The sequence below is a fragment of the Lithobates pipiens genome, unplaced genomic scaffold (genome assembly GCF_037356315.1).
Source record: "Lithobates pipiens isolate NorthernLeopardFrog02 unplaced genomic scaffold, aLitPip1_a1.2 Scaffold_106, whole genome shotgun sequence".
Lineage (NCBI taxonomy): Eukaryota > Metazoa > Chordata > Amphibia > Anura > Ranidae > Lithobates > Lithobates pipiens.
In genome coordinates this window covers 122012-139456 of record NW_027507692.1, presented here as the reverse complement: position 1 = coordinate 139456, position 17445 = coordinate 122012, and the positions used below count along the sequence as shown (strand labels likewise).

General features: G+C 46.6%; 1 protein-coding gene across 3 annotated transcripts in view; it reads left to right on the top strand.

Annotated features, from left to right (window-relative positions):
* LOC143958445 (protein sel-1 homolog 3-like) overlaps positions 1-17445 on the top strand; it is a 235941-nt gene that overhangs the window by 181360 nt on the left and 37136 nt on the right. The window lies entirely within an intron of this gene.

Below are 17445 nucleotides of genomic sequence, written 5' to 3'. Positions count from 1 at the left end.
TGAAATGAACGGCCTCGCCCACACACACGGAGGAAAGTCCGCTCATTTTGAAAGCGCCTCCAGATAGCCGGGGCCAGGGAAGGAGGCGTCGCTGGCCCCGTCACCTGGTATGGACTTAAAGGGGAAGTCCTACGCTGAAAAATCTGCGTGTGGGTTCCCCCAAGGTCCACATCAGACCGCTGTCCTAGCACGCTACCCGGCTGGCCAGGAAAGGAGGGGGGGGGGCGACCGAGCCCCCCCTCCTGAGCCGTGCCAGGCGGCGTGCCCTCAACATGGGGGGGTGCCGTGCCGCGTGGCCCCCCCACCCCAAAGCACCTTCTCCCCATGTTGATGAGAACAAGGGCCTCTTCCCGACAACTCTGGCCGTTGGTTGTCGGGGTCTGCGGGCGGGGGGCTTATCGGAATCCGGGAGCCCCCTTTAATAAGGGGGCCCCCGGATACCGGCACCCCACCCTATGTGAATGAGTATGGGGTAGCGGAGGAGCCCGGCTTTCTTCTTCGCCACCGCCGGCCTCTTCTTCCGACTTCGGGGGTCTTGTCCCCCTCTTCGGGGGTCTTGTCCCCCTCTTCGGTTCTTTTTGCCGGGCCACCGCGCCTTCTTCTAGCTCTTTTTTACAGGCGGTGGCCGGTCTTCTATTGCCACTGTCTTCTGTTCTCTTCTTTTCTTCTCTTCAGATGTTGCCTCGTCGCTGCCTCCGCCCACAATGACGGGGACGCGGCGTGCGGCGACTTATATAGGGACATCACCGGATTAAAGGGGGCTGACGGATTCCGATAAGGCCCCCACCCGCAGACCCCGATAACCAACGGCCAGGGTTGTCGGGAAGAGGCCCTTGTTCTCATCAACATGGGGACAACATCAACATCAACGCGCGGCCCCCCCTTCCCCAAGACACCCCCCATGTTGAGGGCACGCCGCCTGGCACGGCTCAGGAGGGGGGCGCTCGCTCGTCCCCACCCCCTTTCCTGGCCGACCGGGTAGCGTGCTCGGATAAGGGTCTGATGTGGACCTAGGGGGGGACCCCCACGCTGATTTTTTGGCGTAGGGCTTCCCCTTTAAGTCCGTACCAAGCAACGGGGCCAGCGACGCCTCCTTCGCTGGCCCCAGCTACCTGGAGACGTGCTCAAAATGAGCGGACTTTTCTCCGCGCGGGAAAAGTTCGCTCATTTCAAAAGTATGGCGGACTGGCACACACACACACACACACACACGGCCGTACTGTCCGCGGAAAAGCGAGTCCGGCGGACAGATTCTCTATGACCACTTCTCTATGTCCACTTCTCTATGACCACTTCTCTATGTCCACTTCTCTATGACCACTTCTCTATGACCACTTCTCTATGACCACTTCTCTATGTCCACTTCTCTATGACCACTTCTCTATGTCCACTTCTCTATGACCACTTCTCTATGTCCACTTCTCTATGACCACTTCTCTATGACCACTTCTCTATGTCCACTTCTCTATGACCACTTCTCTATGTCCACTTCTCTATGACCACTTCTCTATGTCCACTTCTCTATGACCACTTCTCTATGACCACTTCTCTATGTCCACTTCTCTATGTCCACTTCTCTATGACCACTTCTCTATGACCACTTGTCTATGACCACTTCTCTATGACCACTTCTCTATGACCACTTCTCTATGACCACTTCTCTATGTCCAATTCTCTATGTCCACTTCTCTATGACCACTTCTCTATGACCACTTCTCTATGACCACTTCTCTATGACCACTTCTCTATGACCACTTCTCTATGACCACTTGTCTATGACCACTTCTCTAGACCACTTCTCTATGACCACTTCTCTATGTCCACTTCTCCATGACCACTTCTCTATCTCTATGACCACTTGTCTATGACCACTTCTCTAGACCACTTCTCTATGTCCACTTCTCTATGACCACTTCTCTATGTCCACTTCTCTATGACCACTTCTCTATGACCACTTCTCTATGTCCACTTCTCTATGACCACTTCTCTATGTCCACTTCTCTATGACCACTTCTCTATGTCCACTTCTCTATGACCACTTCTCTATGACCACTTGTCTATGACCACTTCTCTATGACCACTTCTCTATGTCCACTTCTCTATGACCACTTCTCTATGACCACTTCTCTATGACCACTTCTCTATGACCACTTCTCTATGACCACTTGTCTATGACCACTTCTCTATGACCACTTCTCTATGACCACTTCTCTATGACCACTTCTCTATGACCACTTCTCTATGTCCATTCTCTATGACCACTTGTCTATGACCACTTGTCTATGACCACTTCTCTATGACCACTTCTCTATGTCCACTTCTCTATGTCCACTTCTCTATGACCACTTCTCTATGACCACTTGTCTATGACCACTTGTCTATGACCACTTCTCTATGACCACTTCTCTATGACCACTTCTCTATGTCCAATTCTCTATGTCCACTTCTCTATGACCACTTCTCTATGACCACTTCTCTATGACCACTTCTCTATGACCACTTCTCTATGACCACTTGTCTATGACCACTTCTCTAGACCACTTCTCTATGACCACTTCTCTATGTCCACTTCTCCATGACCACTTCTCTATCTCTATGACCACTTGTCTATGACCACTTCTCTAGACCACTTCTCTATGACCACTTCTCTAGACCACTTCTCTATGACCACTTCTCTATGTCCACTTCTCCATGACCACTTCTCTATCTCTATGACCACTTCTCTATGACCACTTCTCCATGACCACTTCTCTATGACCACTTCTCTATGTCCACTTCTCCATGACCACTTCTCTATCTCTATGACCACTTGTCTATGACCACTTCTCTAGACCACTTCTCTATGACCACTTCTCTAGACCACTTCTCTATGACCACTTCTCTATGTCCACTTCTCCATGACCACTTCTCTATCTCTATGACCACTTCTCTATGACCACTTCTCCATGACCACTTCTCTATGACCACTTCTCTATGTCCACTTCTCCATGACCACTTCTCTATGTCTTCCATCCACAGAATTCCTATTCTTCTCCTTATTCATGTTCTATAGTTAGAATCTGCCATGAAGTCTGTAATAATTGGGACTTCCAGTTTATAAATCTAATTCATAGAGTTTTGGATCTTCAGAAAAAGTGTGCAGAGGAATTTGCAGATGTCATGTTCATCCTCGGAATCAATGGGGGAATCAATGGGGGAATCAATGGGGGAATCAATGGGGGGAATCGGTTATAATATTGGCAGTTCAGCCATTCCGTATATTAGGTGAAAGTATTTATTGTACAAACGAGTCTTTACCTCCATGTCTGATCATACTTCTGTGTATGATATCACTTCGTGCCTGAGAGCAAACCATCCATATGTAGTATGTGACAAAAGTAAGTACACCCCTCAGTGACATTTCTCCTCTCTCTTCATATGACAACACTGAAGAAATGATACTTGTCTACAATGTAAAGTAGTGAGTGCACAGCTTGTATAACAGTGTAAATTTCCTGTCCCCTCAAAATAACTCAACACACAGCCATTAATGTCTAAACCGCTGGCCACAAAAGTCAGTACACCCCTAAGTGAAAATCTCCAAATTGGGCCCCAAAGTGTCAATATTTTGTGTGACAGCCATTATTTTCCAGCACTGCCACTCTACCAATCCACGTCCAATTTATTCTAAGAGGAAAATTCTGATTCCCCAAAGATAATTAGATACTCCTTGAGACAGAATGCTTGGCAGCTCAAGATACAGCTTCTCCCACTTTGGAACCAGAAATCAGGTATAATAGGTGAGCACCCAAGAACTAAACGGCACTAGCTTAGGTGCAAACTGGAACTCACGTTATTGTAAGCTCACACAGAATATGTACAACACAAGATCAGGTAAGAGCTTCATCTCATTATCCTAAACAATTCAAACTGTAAACAGTAGTCTCATTAGTACATCTAAGGAACAACCAGTAGATCTAATTAAACAGTAAGCTAACTAGTCTCCTAGACAAGCTTAGGGGACTCGATGCTTTGATTGATCAGCGATTGCACCCCACCTCAGACGTGCCTGCACCAGTCTACAGGAGAGTCTACAACAGTCTACAGGAGAGTCTACAGGAGAGTCTACAGGAGAGTCTACAGGAGAGTCTACAGGAGAGTCTACAGGAGAGTCTACAGGAGAGTCTACAGGAGAGTCTACAACAGAGTCTACAACAGAGTCTGCAACAGAGTCTGCAAGAGAGTCTGCAAGAGAGTCTACAGGAGAGTCTACAAGAGAGTCTACAAGAGAGTCTGCAACAGAGTCTACAACAGAGTCTGCAACAGAGTCTACAAGAGAGTCTGCAAGAGAGTCTGCAAGAGAGTCTGCAAGAGAGTCTGCAAGAGAGTCTGCAACAGAGTCTACAAGAGAGTCTGCAAGAGAGTCTACAGGAGAGTCTACAAGAGAGTCTACAGGAGAGTCTACAGGAGAGTCTACAAGAGAGTCTACAGGAGAGTCTACAGGAGAGTCTACAAGAGAGTCTACAAGAGAGTCTACAGGAGAGTCTACAAGAGAGTCTACAAGAGAGTCTACAGGAGAGTCTACAAGAGAGTCTACAAGAGAGTCTACAGGAGAGTCTACAAGAGAGTCTACAGGAGAGTCTACAGGAGAGTCTACAAGAGAGTCTACAAGAGAGTCTACAAGAGAGTCTACAGGAGAGTCTACAACAGAGTCTACAAGAGAGTCTACAGGAGAGTCTACAAGAGAGTCTACAAGAGAGTCTACAAGAGAGTCTACAGGAGAGTCTACAGGAGAGTCTACAGGAGAGTCTACAGGAGAGTCTACAAGAGAGTCTACAGGAGAGTCTACAAGAGAGTCTACAGGAGAGTCTACAAGGGAGTCTACAGGAGAGTCTACAAGAGAGTCTACAGGAGAGTCTACAAGAGAGTCTACAAGAGAGACTTACAGGAGAGTCTACAAGAGAGTCTACAAGAGAGTCTACAAGAGAGTCTACAGGAGAGTCTACAACAGAGTCTACAAGAGAGTCTACAGGAGAGTCTACAACAGAGTCTACAAGAGAGTCTACAGGAGAGTCTACAAGAGAGTCTACAGGAGAGTCTACAAGAGAGTCTACAGGAGAGTCTACAGGAGAGTCTACAAGAGAGTCTACAAGAGAGTCTACAGGAGAGTCTACAGGAGAGTCTACAAGAGAGTCTACAGGAGAGTCTACAAGAGAGTCTACAGGAGAGTCTACAAGAGAGTCTACAGGAGAGTCTACAAGAGAGTCTACAAGAGAGTCTACAAGAGAGTCTACAGGAGAGTCTACAGGAGAGTCTACAGGAGAGTCTACAGGAGAGTCTACAAGAGAGTCTACAAGAGAGTCTACAGGAGAGTCTACAGGAGAGTCTACAAGAGAGTCTACAAGAGAGTCTACAGGAGAGTCTACAAGAGAGTCTACAGGAGAGTCTACAGGAGAGTCTACAGGAGAGTCTACAAGAGAGTCTACAAGAGAGTCTACAGGAGAGTCTACAAGAGAGTCTACAGGAGAGTCTACAGGAGAGTCTACAAGAGAGTCTACAAGAGAGTCTACAGGAGAGTCTACAAGAGAGTCTACAGGAGAGTCTACAAGAGAGTCTACAGGAGAGTCTACAACAGAGTCTACAGGAGAGTCTACAAGAGAGTCTACAGGAGAGTCTACAGGAGAGTCTACAAGAGAGTCTACAAGAGAGTCTACAGGAGAGTCTACAGGAGAGTCTACAACAGTCTGCGAGGCAAAGCTCATACAACGTCCCAGAAATCAGAAAAAGTGGAATTCTCTCCAGAGATTCCGGGAGGGATGTTGTTGATAAATATTTCTGTCCCAAGTGAACAAACCTCTCCAGCCCAGTCTGCCGGAGGGCCGCCATATTTCCTCTGACCATCATCCTGTACAAGATTAACATTACCTTTCCATCCACTCCACAAGGGAAGATTTATTGTCCATATTCAGAGAATTGTTCAAAGTCTCACTCTCAGCCTTCATCACATTGTTCTCCATCATTAGAGGATGATGAGGATGATGAGGATGATGAGGATGATCGGCTCTCCATGGAGGTAGTCACCATCATCGGACCAGGAGAAGCAGAGAAAATCCCCCGTCTCCTCCATCAGCCATAAATCCGTAGGTAGTTGGATTGCCCCTAGTCCCCCCCAAAAGCCCCTGTCCCAGTTTGGTCTCTCACACTCCTGACCCCCAATGATACAAAGATAATAAGTTACTCCTGACCCCCAAACATAATTAGATACTCCTGTTCCCCAAAGATACAAAGATAATTATATACTCCTGACCCCAAAAAGATACAAACATAACGAGATACTCCTGAACCCAAAGATAATTAGATACTCCTGACCCCCAAAAATACAAAGATAATTATATACTCCTGACCCTCAAAGATAGAAAGGTAATGAGATACTTCTGACCCCCAAAGATAATGAGATACTCCTGAGCCCCAAAGATACAAAGATAATTATATACTCCTGACCCCCAAAGATACAAAGATAATTAGATACTCTTGTTCTCCAAAGATAACGAGATACTCCTGAACCCAAAGATAATTAGATACTCCTGACCCCCAAACATAATTAGATACTCCTGTTCCCCAAAGATACAAAGATAATTAGATACTCTTGTTCTCCAAAGATAATTAGATACTCCTGACCCCCAAGGATACAAAGATAATTAGATACTCTTGTTCTCCAAAGATAACGAGCTACTCCTGAACCCAAAGATAATTAGATACTCCTGACCCCAAAAGATAACGAGATACGCCTGACCCCCAAAGATAATTAGATACTCCTGACCCCCAAAGATAATTATATACTCCTGACCCCCAAAAATACAAAGATAATTATATACTCCTGACCCTCAAAGATAGAAAGGTAATGAGATACTTCTGACCCCCAAAGATAATGAGATACTCCTGACCCCCAAAGATAATTAGATACTCCTGAGCCCCAAAGATACAAAGATAATTATATACTCCTGACCCCCAAAGATACAAAGATAATTAGATACTCTTGTTCTCCAAAGATAACGAGATACTCCTGAACCCAAAGATAATTAGATACTCCTGACCCCCAAACATAATTAGATACTCCTGTTCCCCAAAGATACAAAGATAATTAGATACTCTTGTTCTCCAAAGATAATTAGATACTCCTGACCCCCAAGGATACAAAGATAATTAGATACTCTTGTTCTCCAAAGATAACGAGCTACTCCTGAACCCAAAGATAATTAGATACTCCTGACCCCAAAAGATAACGAGATACGCCTGACCCCCAAAGATAATTAGATACTCCTGACCCCCAAAGATAATTATATACTCCTGACCCCCAAAGATACAAGATAATTAGATACTCCTGACCCCAAAAGATAACGAGATACTCCTGAACCCAAAGATAATTAGATACTCCTGACCCCCAAAGATACAAATATACTCCTGACCCCCAAAGATAATTAGATAGTCCTGTTCCCCAAAGATACAAAGATAATTAGATACTCCTGACCCCCAAAGATACAAAGATAATTAGATACTCCTGACCCCCAAAGATACAAAGATAATTATATACTCCTGACCCCCAAAGATAACGAGATACTCCTGAACCCAAAGATAATTAGATACTCCTGACCCCCAAAGATACAAAGATACTCCTGAGTCCTGACCCCCAAAGATAGAAAGGTAATGAGATACTCCTGACCCCCAAAGATAATGAGATACTCCTGACCCCCAAAGATAATGAGATACTCCTGACCCCCAAAGATAATGAGATACTCCTGACCCCCAAAGATAATTAGACTCTCCCTGGATCAACAATTTGTAGTTCTATTCTCAGCAGCTTTTTCCATTTTTAGCATTCAGAAACCTATCCAGACTTTATTTGAAGGAATCTCCTAATCATAAATCTCGAACCTTCTCTGATTTCACAGCTTTTACTGTAAAGAACTCCTTTCTGCATTTGGAGGTTTTCCACCAATCACAGAGAGCCCTCATTTGTGGTGACTTTGAAGTTTGTTCTTTGGCCCCATTATATATTTGAATGGCAATTAACCCCTTCCCTCCTATCACCCGCGTACCTCTGATGGACGGGGGCCATATTTTATCTCCTATACGGTCCGGTTTATTTGGTGACAGATTTGTCACTACCAAAGATAACCGGGAAATACATTCCGGGGGGGTCACACCGCCCCCTACTGGCACTTGTTTGGAGGTAGTTCCCCTAAGAACTACCCGCGTCTCATTCAGGCAAGCATCTACACCGGGGGAGAGGAAGAGGGGCTCCAAGCAGCCACTGGTGTGCCTCCATTGATGGTCCCTCCAGTCTGTCAGGTGACCCCACACACGGCTCTGTCCTCTGCCCCGTTCACCTCTTTGTTGGGAGCTTCCCAGCCAAAAGCTAAATGTAAGTGGGGGTACAGGGGACGTCATTACCCCGATATGGACGGTGCCCATGGGTAGGCGGAGCCTAATGGGGAACTCCGTAGACTAGTTTTCCATCAGGTCCACCTCACTTCTGATTGAAAGCGCAGGGGGCAGATTGGATTGGTTGTCCTTCTCCGGCTCCCCGATATCTCAGTACTGCACCCCTATTATTCCATACCAGGTCTCTCTAATGAAATAATCTATAAATTGTAAGCTCTTGTACACACAGTTGGAGATTCTGACAACCAAATCCTACGGATTTTGTCTGAAACTGTTGCATACACACGGGTCGGACTAAGTTATCGAAAAATCCGATCTTTCAGAACGTGATGACGTTATTTGGTTACGATGGGACTACGTTCAGGCTAGTAGCCAATAGCTTTGATGTAGGAATTTGATCTGAGCATGCGTGGCACTTGGTCCGATCCGAGTAGGCTACACATGATCGGAGCATTTTGTCGGAAAATTTTACGGAAAAGTTGGTCCGTCGGATACTCAGACGGAATCAGTCTGATGGAGACCACAAACAGTCAGATTATTCGACAACACGCTCCGATCGGACACATTCCATCGGAATCTCTGACCGTGTGTACAAGGGCTAACACCGTATTACCCAATGACAGGCAGTGGGGGGAGGAGCTATGCATAGAAGATGCGTCCTAAGAAAGCCGTGGAAGTTTTTTAGGACGTATCTCTTATGTCCAGAATTGCAGAGATTGAAAAGTGAGGGACAAATGAGGAGGAATGAGGGACATTGGGGGGGACATTGGGGGGGACATTGGGGGGGACATTGCTCCAAATCAGGGACACTTGGGAGCCGTGCCAATCTCTCCTCATAGCTGAGCTCCTCCATACCTCACATCCGATTGGTTGTCCTTCTCCGGCTCCCCGATATCTCACTACTGCACCCCTATTATTCCATACGAGGTCTCTCTAATATACGGGGGCAGATGACGTCTCTCTAATATACGGGGGCAGATGAGGTCTCTCTAATATACGGGGGCAGATGACGTCTCTCTAATATACGGGGGCAGATGAGGTCTCTCTAATATACGGGGGCAGATGACGTCTCTCTAATATACGGGGGCAGATGAGGTCTCTCTAATATACTGGGGCAGATGACGTCTCTCTAATATACTGGGGCAGATGACGTCTCTCTAATATACGGGGGCAGATGAGGTCTCTCTAATATACTGGGGCAGATGAGGTCTCTCTAATATACAGGGCAGATGAGGTCTCTCTAATATACGGGGGCAGATGACGTCTCTCTAACATACTGGGGCAGATGAGGTCTCTCTAATATACTGGGGCAGATGAGGTCTCTCTAATATACTGGGGCAGATAAGGTCTCTCTAATATACTGGGGCAGATGAGGTCTCTCTAATATACTGGGGCAGACGAGGTCTCTCTAATATACGGGGGCAGATGAGGTCTCTCTAATATACTGGGGCAGATGAGGTCTCTCTAATATACTGGGGCAGATGAGGTCTCTCTAATATACTGGGGCAGATGAGGTCTCTCTAATATACTGGGGCAGATGAGGTCTCTCTAATATACTGGGGCAGATGAGGTCTCTCTAATATACTGGGGCAGATGAGGTCTCTCTAATATACTGGGGCAGATGAGGTCTCTCTAATATACGGGGGCAGATGACGTCTCTCTAATATACGGGGGCAGATGAGGTCTCTCTAATATACTGGGGCAGATGACGTCTCTCTAATATACTGGGGCAGGTGACGTCTCTCTAATATACTGGGGCAGATGACGTCTCTCTAATATACGGGGGCAGATGAGGTCTCTCTAATATACTGGGGCAGATGAGGTCTCTCTAATATACAGGGCAGATGAGGTCTCTCTAATATACGGGGGCAGATGACGTCTCTCTAACATACTGGGGCAGATGAGGTCTCTCTAATATACTGGGGCAGATGAGGTCTCTCTAATATACTGGGGCAGATAAGGTCTCTCTAATATACGGGGGCAGATGAGGTCTCTCTAATATACTGGGGCAGATGAGGTCTCTCTAATATACTGGGGCAGATGAGGTCTCTCTAATATACTGGGGCAGATGAGGTCTCTCTAATATACTGGGGCAGATGAGGTCTCTCTAATATACTGGGGCAGATGACGTCTCTCTAATATACGGGGGCAGATGAGGTCTCTCTAATATACGGGGGCAGATGACGTCTCTCTAATATACGGGGGCAGATGAGGTCTCTCTAATATACGGGGGCAGATGACGTCTCTCTAATATACGGGGGCAGATGATGTCTCTCTAATATAAGGGGGCAGATGACGTCTCTCTAATATACGGGGGCAGATGAGGTCTCTCTAATATACGGGGGCAGATGACGTCTCTCTAATATACGGGGGCAGATGAGGTCTCTCTAATATACAGGGCAGATGAGGTCTCTCTAATATACGGGGGCAGATGACGTCTCTCTAACATACTGGGGCAGATGAGGTCTCTCTAATATACTGGGGCAGATGAGGTCTCTCTAATATACTGGGGCAGATAAGGTCTCTCTAATATACTGGGGCAGATGAGGTCTCTCTAATATACTGGGGCAGATGAGGTCTCTCTAATATACTGGGGCAGATGACGTCTCTCTAATATACTGGGGCAGATGAGGTCTCTCTAATATACTGGGGCAGATGAGGTCTCTCTAATATACTGGGGCAGATAAGGTCTCTCTAATATACTGGGGCAGATGAGGTCTCTCTAATATACTGGGGCAGATGAGGTCTCTCTAATATACTGGGGCAGATGAGGTCTCTCTAATATACTGGGGCAGATGAGGTCTCTCTAATATACTGGGGCAGATGACGTCTCTCTAATATACGGGGGCAGATGAGGTCTCTCTAATATACGGGGGCAGATGACGTCTCTCTAATATACGGGGGCAGATGAGGTCTCTCTAATATACAGGGCAGATGAGGTCTCTCTAATATACGGGGGCAGATGACGTCTCTCTAACATACTGGGGCAGATGAGGTCTCTCTAATATACTGGGGCAGATGACGTCTCTCTAATATACTGGGGCAGATGAGGTCTCTCTAATATACTGGGGCAGATGAGGTCTCTCTAATATACTGGGGCAGATAAGGTCTCTCTAATATACTGGGGCAGATGAGGTCTCTCTAATATACTGGGGCAGATGAGGTCTCTCTAATATACTGGGGCAGATGAGGTCTCTCTAATATACTGGGGCAGATGAGGTCTCTCTAATATACTGGGGCAGATGAGGTCTCTCTAATATACTGGGGCAGATAAGGTCTCTCTAATATACTGGGGCAGATGAGGTCTCTCTAATATACTGGGGCAGATGAGGTCTCTCTAATATACTGGGGCAGATGAGGTCTCTCTAATATACTGGGGCAGATGACGTCTCTCTAATATACTGGGGCAGATGAGGTCTCTAATATACTGGGGCAGATGAGGTCTCTCTAATATACTGGGGCAGATAAGGTCTCTCTAATATACTGGGGCAGATAAGGTCTCTCTAATATACTGGGGCAGATGAGGTCTCTCTAATATACTGGGGCAGATGAGGTCTCTCTAATATACTGGGGCAGATGAGGTCTCTCTAATATACTGGGGCAGATGAGGTCTCTCTAATATACGGGGGCAGATGACGTCTCTCTAATATACTGGGCAGATGAGGTCTCTCTAATATACAGGGGCAGATGAGGTCTCTCTAATATACGGGGGCAGATGACGTCTCTCTAATATACGGGGGCAGATGAGGTCTCTCTAATATACAGGGCAGATGAGGTCTCTCTAATATACGGGGGGAGATGACGTCTCTCTAATATACGGGGGCAGATGAGGTCTCTCTTATATACTGGGGCAGATGAGGTCTCTCTAATATACTGGGGCAGATGAGGTCTCTCTAATATACTGGGGCAGATGAGGTCTCTCTAATATACTGGGGCAGATGAGGTCTCTCTAATATACGGGGGCAGATGAGGTCTCTAATATACTGGGGCAGATGAGGTCTCTCTAATATACTGGGGCAGATAAGGTCTCTCTAATATACTGGGGCAGATGAGGTCTCTCTAATATACTGGGGCAGATGAGGTCTCTCTAATATACTGGGGCAGATGAGGTCTCTCTAATATACTGGGGCAGATGAGGTCTCTCTAATATACTGGGGCAGATGACGTCTCTCTAATATACTGGGGCAGATGAGGTCTCTCTAATATACGGGGGCAGATGAGGTCTCTCTAATATACGGGGGCAGATGAGGTCTCTCTAATATACGGGGGCAGATGACGTCTCTCTAATATACTGGGGCAGATGAGGTCTCTCTAATATACTGGAGCAGACGAGGTCTCTCTAATATACGGGGACAGATGAGGTCTCTCTAATATACGGGGACAGATGAGGTCTCTCTAATATACTGGGGCAGATGACGTCTCTCTAATATACTGGAGCAGACGAGGTCTCTCTAATATAAGGGGACAGATGAGGTCTCTCTAATATACTGGGGCAGATGACGTCTCTCTAATATACTGGAGCAGACGAGGTCTCTCTAATATACGGGGACAGATGAGGTCTCTCTAATATACTGGGGCAGATGAGGTCTCTCTAATATACTGGGGCAGATGACGTCTCTCTAATATACGGGGGCAGATGAGGTCTCTCTAATATACGGGGGCAGATGAGGTCTCTCTAATATACTGGGGCAGATGAGGTCTCTCTAATATACGGGGGCAGATGAGGTCTCTCTAATATACGGGGGCAGATGACGTCTCTCTAATATACTGGGGCAGATGAGGTCTCTCTAATATACTGGGGCAGATGACGTCTCTCTAATATACTGGGGCAGATGAGGTCTCTCTAATATACAGGGGCAGATGAGGTCTCTCTAATATACGGGGGCAGATGACGTCTCTCTAATATACGGGGGCAGATGAGGTCTCTCTAATATACGGGGCAGATGAGGTCTCTCTAATATACGGGGGCAGATGACGTCTCTCTAATATACGGGGGCAGATGAGGTCTCTCTAATATACGGGGGCAGATGAGGTCTCTCTAATATACTGGGGCAGATGACGTCTCTCTAATATACTGGGGCAGATGAGGTCTCTCTAATATACTGGGGCAGATGAGGTCTCTCTAATATACTGGGGCAGATGACGTCTCTCTAATATAAGGGGGCAGATGACGTCTCTCTAATATACTGGGGCAGATGAGGTCTCTCTAATATACGGGGGCAGATGACGTCTCTCTAATATAAGGGGGCAGATGACGTCTCTCTAATATACTGGGGCAGATGAGGTCTCTCTAATATACGGGGGCAGATGACGTCTCTCTAATATACTGGGGCAGATGAGGTCTCCCTAATATACTGGGGCAGATGACGTCTCTCTAATATAAGGGGGCAGATGACGTCTCTCTAATATACTGGGGCAGATGAGGTCTCTCTAATATACGGGGGCAGATGACGTCTCTCTAATATACGGGGGCAGATGACGTCTCTCTAATATACGGGGGCAGATGAGGTCTCTCTAATATACAGGGCAGATGAGGTCTCTCTAATATACGGGGGCAGATGACGTCTCTCTAACATACTGGGGCAGATGAGGTCTCTCTAATATACTGGGGCAGATGACGTCTCTCTAATATACTGGGGCAGATGAGGTTTCTCTAATATACTGGGGCAGGTGACGTCTCTCTAATATACTGGGGCAGATGAGGTTTCTCTAATATACTGGGGCAGATGACGTCTCTCTAATATACTGGGGCAGATGACGTCTCTCTAATATTATTCCATACGAGGTCTCTAATATACTGGGGCAGATGACGTCTCTCTAATATACTGGGGCAGATGAGGTCTCTCTAATATACGGGGGCAGATGAGGTCTCTCTAATATACTGGGGCAGATAAGGTCTCTCTAATATACTGGGGCAGATGAGGTCTCTCTAATATACTGGGGCAGATGAGGTCTCTCTAATATACTGGGGCAGATGAGGTCTCTCTAATATACTGGGGCAGATGAGGTCTCTCTAATATACTGGGGCAGATGAGGTCTCTCTAATATACTGGGGCAGATGAGTTCTCTCTAATATACTGGGGCAGATGAGGTCTCTCTAATATACTGGGGCAGATGAGGTCTCTCTAATATACTGGGGCAGATGACGTCTCTCTAATATACTGGGGCAGATGAGGTCTCTCTAATATACTGGGGCAGATGAGGTCTCTCTAATATACTGGGGCAGATGAGGTCTCTCTAATATACTGGGGCAGATGAGGTCTCTCTAATATACTGGGGCAGATGAGGTCTCTCTAATATACTGGGGCAGATGAGGTCTCTCTAATATACTGGGGCAGATGAGGTCTCTCTAATATACTGGGGCAGATGAGGTCTCTCTAATATACTGGGGCAGATGAGGTCTCTCTAATATACTGGGGCAGATGAGGTCTCTCTAATATACTGGGGCAGATGAGGTCTCTCTAATATACTGGGGCAGATGAGGTCTCTCTAATATACTGGGGCAGATGAGGTCTCTCTAATATACTGGGGCAGATGACGTCTCTCTAATATACTGGGGCAGATGAGGTCTCTAATATACTGGGGCAGATGAGGTCTCTCTAATATACTGGGGCAGATAAGGTCTCTCTAATATACTGGGGCAGATGAGGTCTCTCTAATATACTGGGGCAGATGAGGTCTCTCTAATATACTGGGGCAGATGAGGTCTCTCTAATATACTGGGGCAGATGAGGTCTCTCTAATATACTGGGGCAGATGACGTCTCTCTAATATACAGGGGCAGATGAGGTCTCTCTAATATACGGGGGCAGATGACGTCTCTCTAATATACGGGGGCAGATGAGGTCTCTCTAATATACAGGGCAGATGAGGTCTCTCTAATATACGGGGGGAGATGACGTCTCTCTAATATACGGGGGCAGATGAGGTCTCTCTTATATACTGGGGCAGATGAGGTCTCTCTAATATACTGGGGCAGATGAGGTCTCTCTAATATACTGGGGCAGACGAGGTCTCTCTAATATACTGGGGCAGATGAGGTCTCTCTAATATACTGGGGCAGATGAGGTCTCTCTAATATACGGGGGCAGATGAGGTCTCTAATATACTGGGGCAGATGAGGTCTCTCTAATATACTGGGGCAGATAAGGTCTCTCTAATATACTGGGGCAGATGAGGTCTCTCTAATATACTGGGGCAGATGAGGTCTCTCTAATATACTGGGGCAGATGAGGTCTCTCTAATATACTGGGGCAGATGACGTCTCTCTAATATACTGGGGCAGATGAGGTCTCTCTAATATACGGGGGCAGATGAGGTCTCTCTAATATACGGGGGCAGATGACGTCTCTCTAATATACTGGGGCAGATGAGGTCTCTCTAATATACTGGAGCAGACGAGGTCTCTCTAATATACGGGGACAGATGAGGTCTCTCTAATATACGGGGACAGATGAGGTCTCTCTAATATACTGGGGCAGATGACGTCTCTCTAATATACTGGAGCAGACGAGGTCTCTCTAATATACGGGGACAGATGAGGTCTCTCTAATATACTGGGGCAGATGAGGTCTCTCTAATATACTGGGGCAGATGAGGTCTCTCTAATATACTGGGGCAGATGACGTCTCTCTAATATACGGGGGCAGATGAGGTCTCTCTAATATACGGGGGCAGATGAGGTCTCTCTAATATACTGGGGCAGATGAGGTCTCTCTAATATACGGGGGCAGATGAGGTCTCTCTAATATACGGGGGCAGATGACGTCTCTCTAATATACTGGGGCAGATGAGGTCTCTCTAATATACTGGGGCAGATGACGTCTCTCTAATATACTGGGGCAGATGAGGTCTCTCTAATATACAGGGGCAGATGAGGTCTCTCTAATATACGGGGGCAGATGACGTCTCTCTAATATACGGGGGCAGATGAGGTCTCTCTAATATACGGGGCAGATGAGGTCTCTCTAATATACGGGGGCAGATGACGTCTCTCTAATATACGGGGGCAGATGAGGTCTCTCTAATATACGGGGGCAGATGAGGTCTCTCTAATATACTGGGGCAGATGACGTCTCTCTAATATACTGGGGCAGATGAGGTCTCTCTAATATACTGGGGCAGATGAGGTCTCTCTAATATACTGGGGCAGATGACGTCTCTCTAATATAAGGGGGCAGATGACGTCTCTCTAATATACTGGGGCAGATGAGGTCTCTCTAATATACGGGGGCAGATGAGGTCTCTCTAATATAAGGGGGCAGATGACGTCTCTCTAATATACTGGGGCAGATGAGGTCTCTCTAATATACGGGGGCAGATGACGTCTCTCTAATATACTGGGGCAGATGAGGTCTCCCTAATATACTGGGGCAGATGACGTCTCTCTAATATAAGGGGGCAGATGACGTCTCTCTAATATACTGGGGCAGATGAGGTCTCTCTAATATACGGGGGCAGATGACGTCTCTCTAATATACGGGGGCAGATGACGTCTCTCTAATATACGGGGGCAGATGAGGTCTCTCTAATATACAGGGCAGATGAGGTCTCTCTAATATACGGGGGCAGATGACGTCTCTCTAACATACTGGGGCAGATGAGGTCTCTCTAATATACTGGGGCAGATGACGTCTCTCTAATATACTGGGGCAGATGAGGTCTCTCTAATATACTGGGGCAGGTGACGTCTCTCTAATATACTGGGGCAGATGAGGTTTCTCTAATATACTGGGGCAGATGACGTCTCTCTAATATACTGGGGCAGATGACGTCTCTCTAATATTATTCCATACGAGGTCTCTAATATACTGGGGCAGATGAGGTCTCTCTAATATACTGGGGCAGATAAGGTCTCTCTAATATACTGGGGCAGATGAGGTCTCTCTAATATACTGGGGCAGATGAGGTCTCTCTAATATACTGGGGCAGATGAGGTCTCTCTAATATACTGGGGCAGATGAGGTCTCTCTAATATACTGGGGCAGATGAGGTCTCTCTAATATACTGGGGCAGATGAGGTCT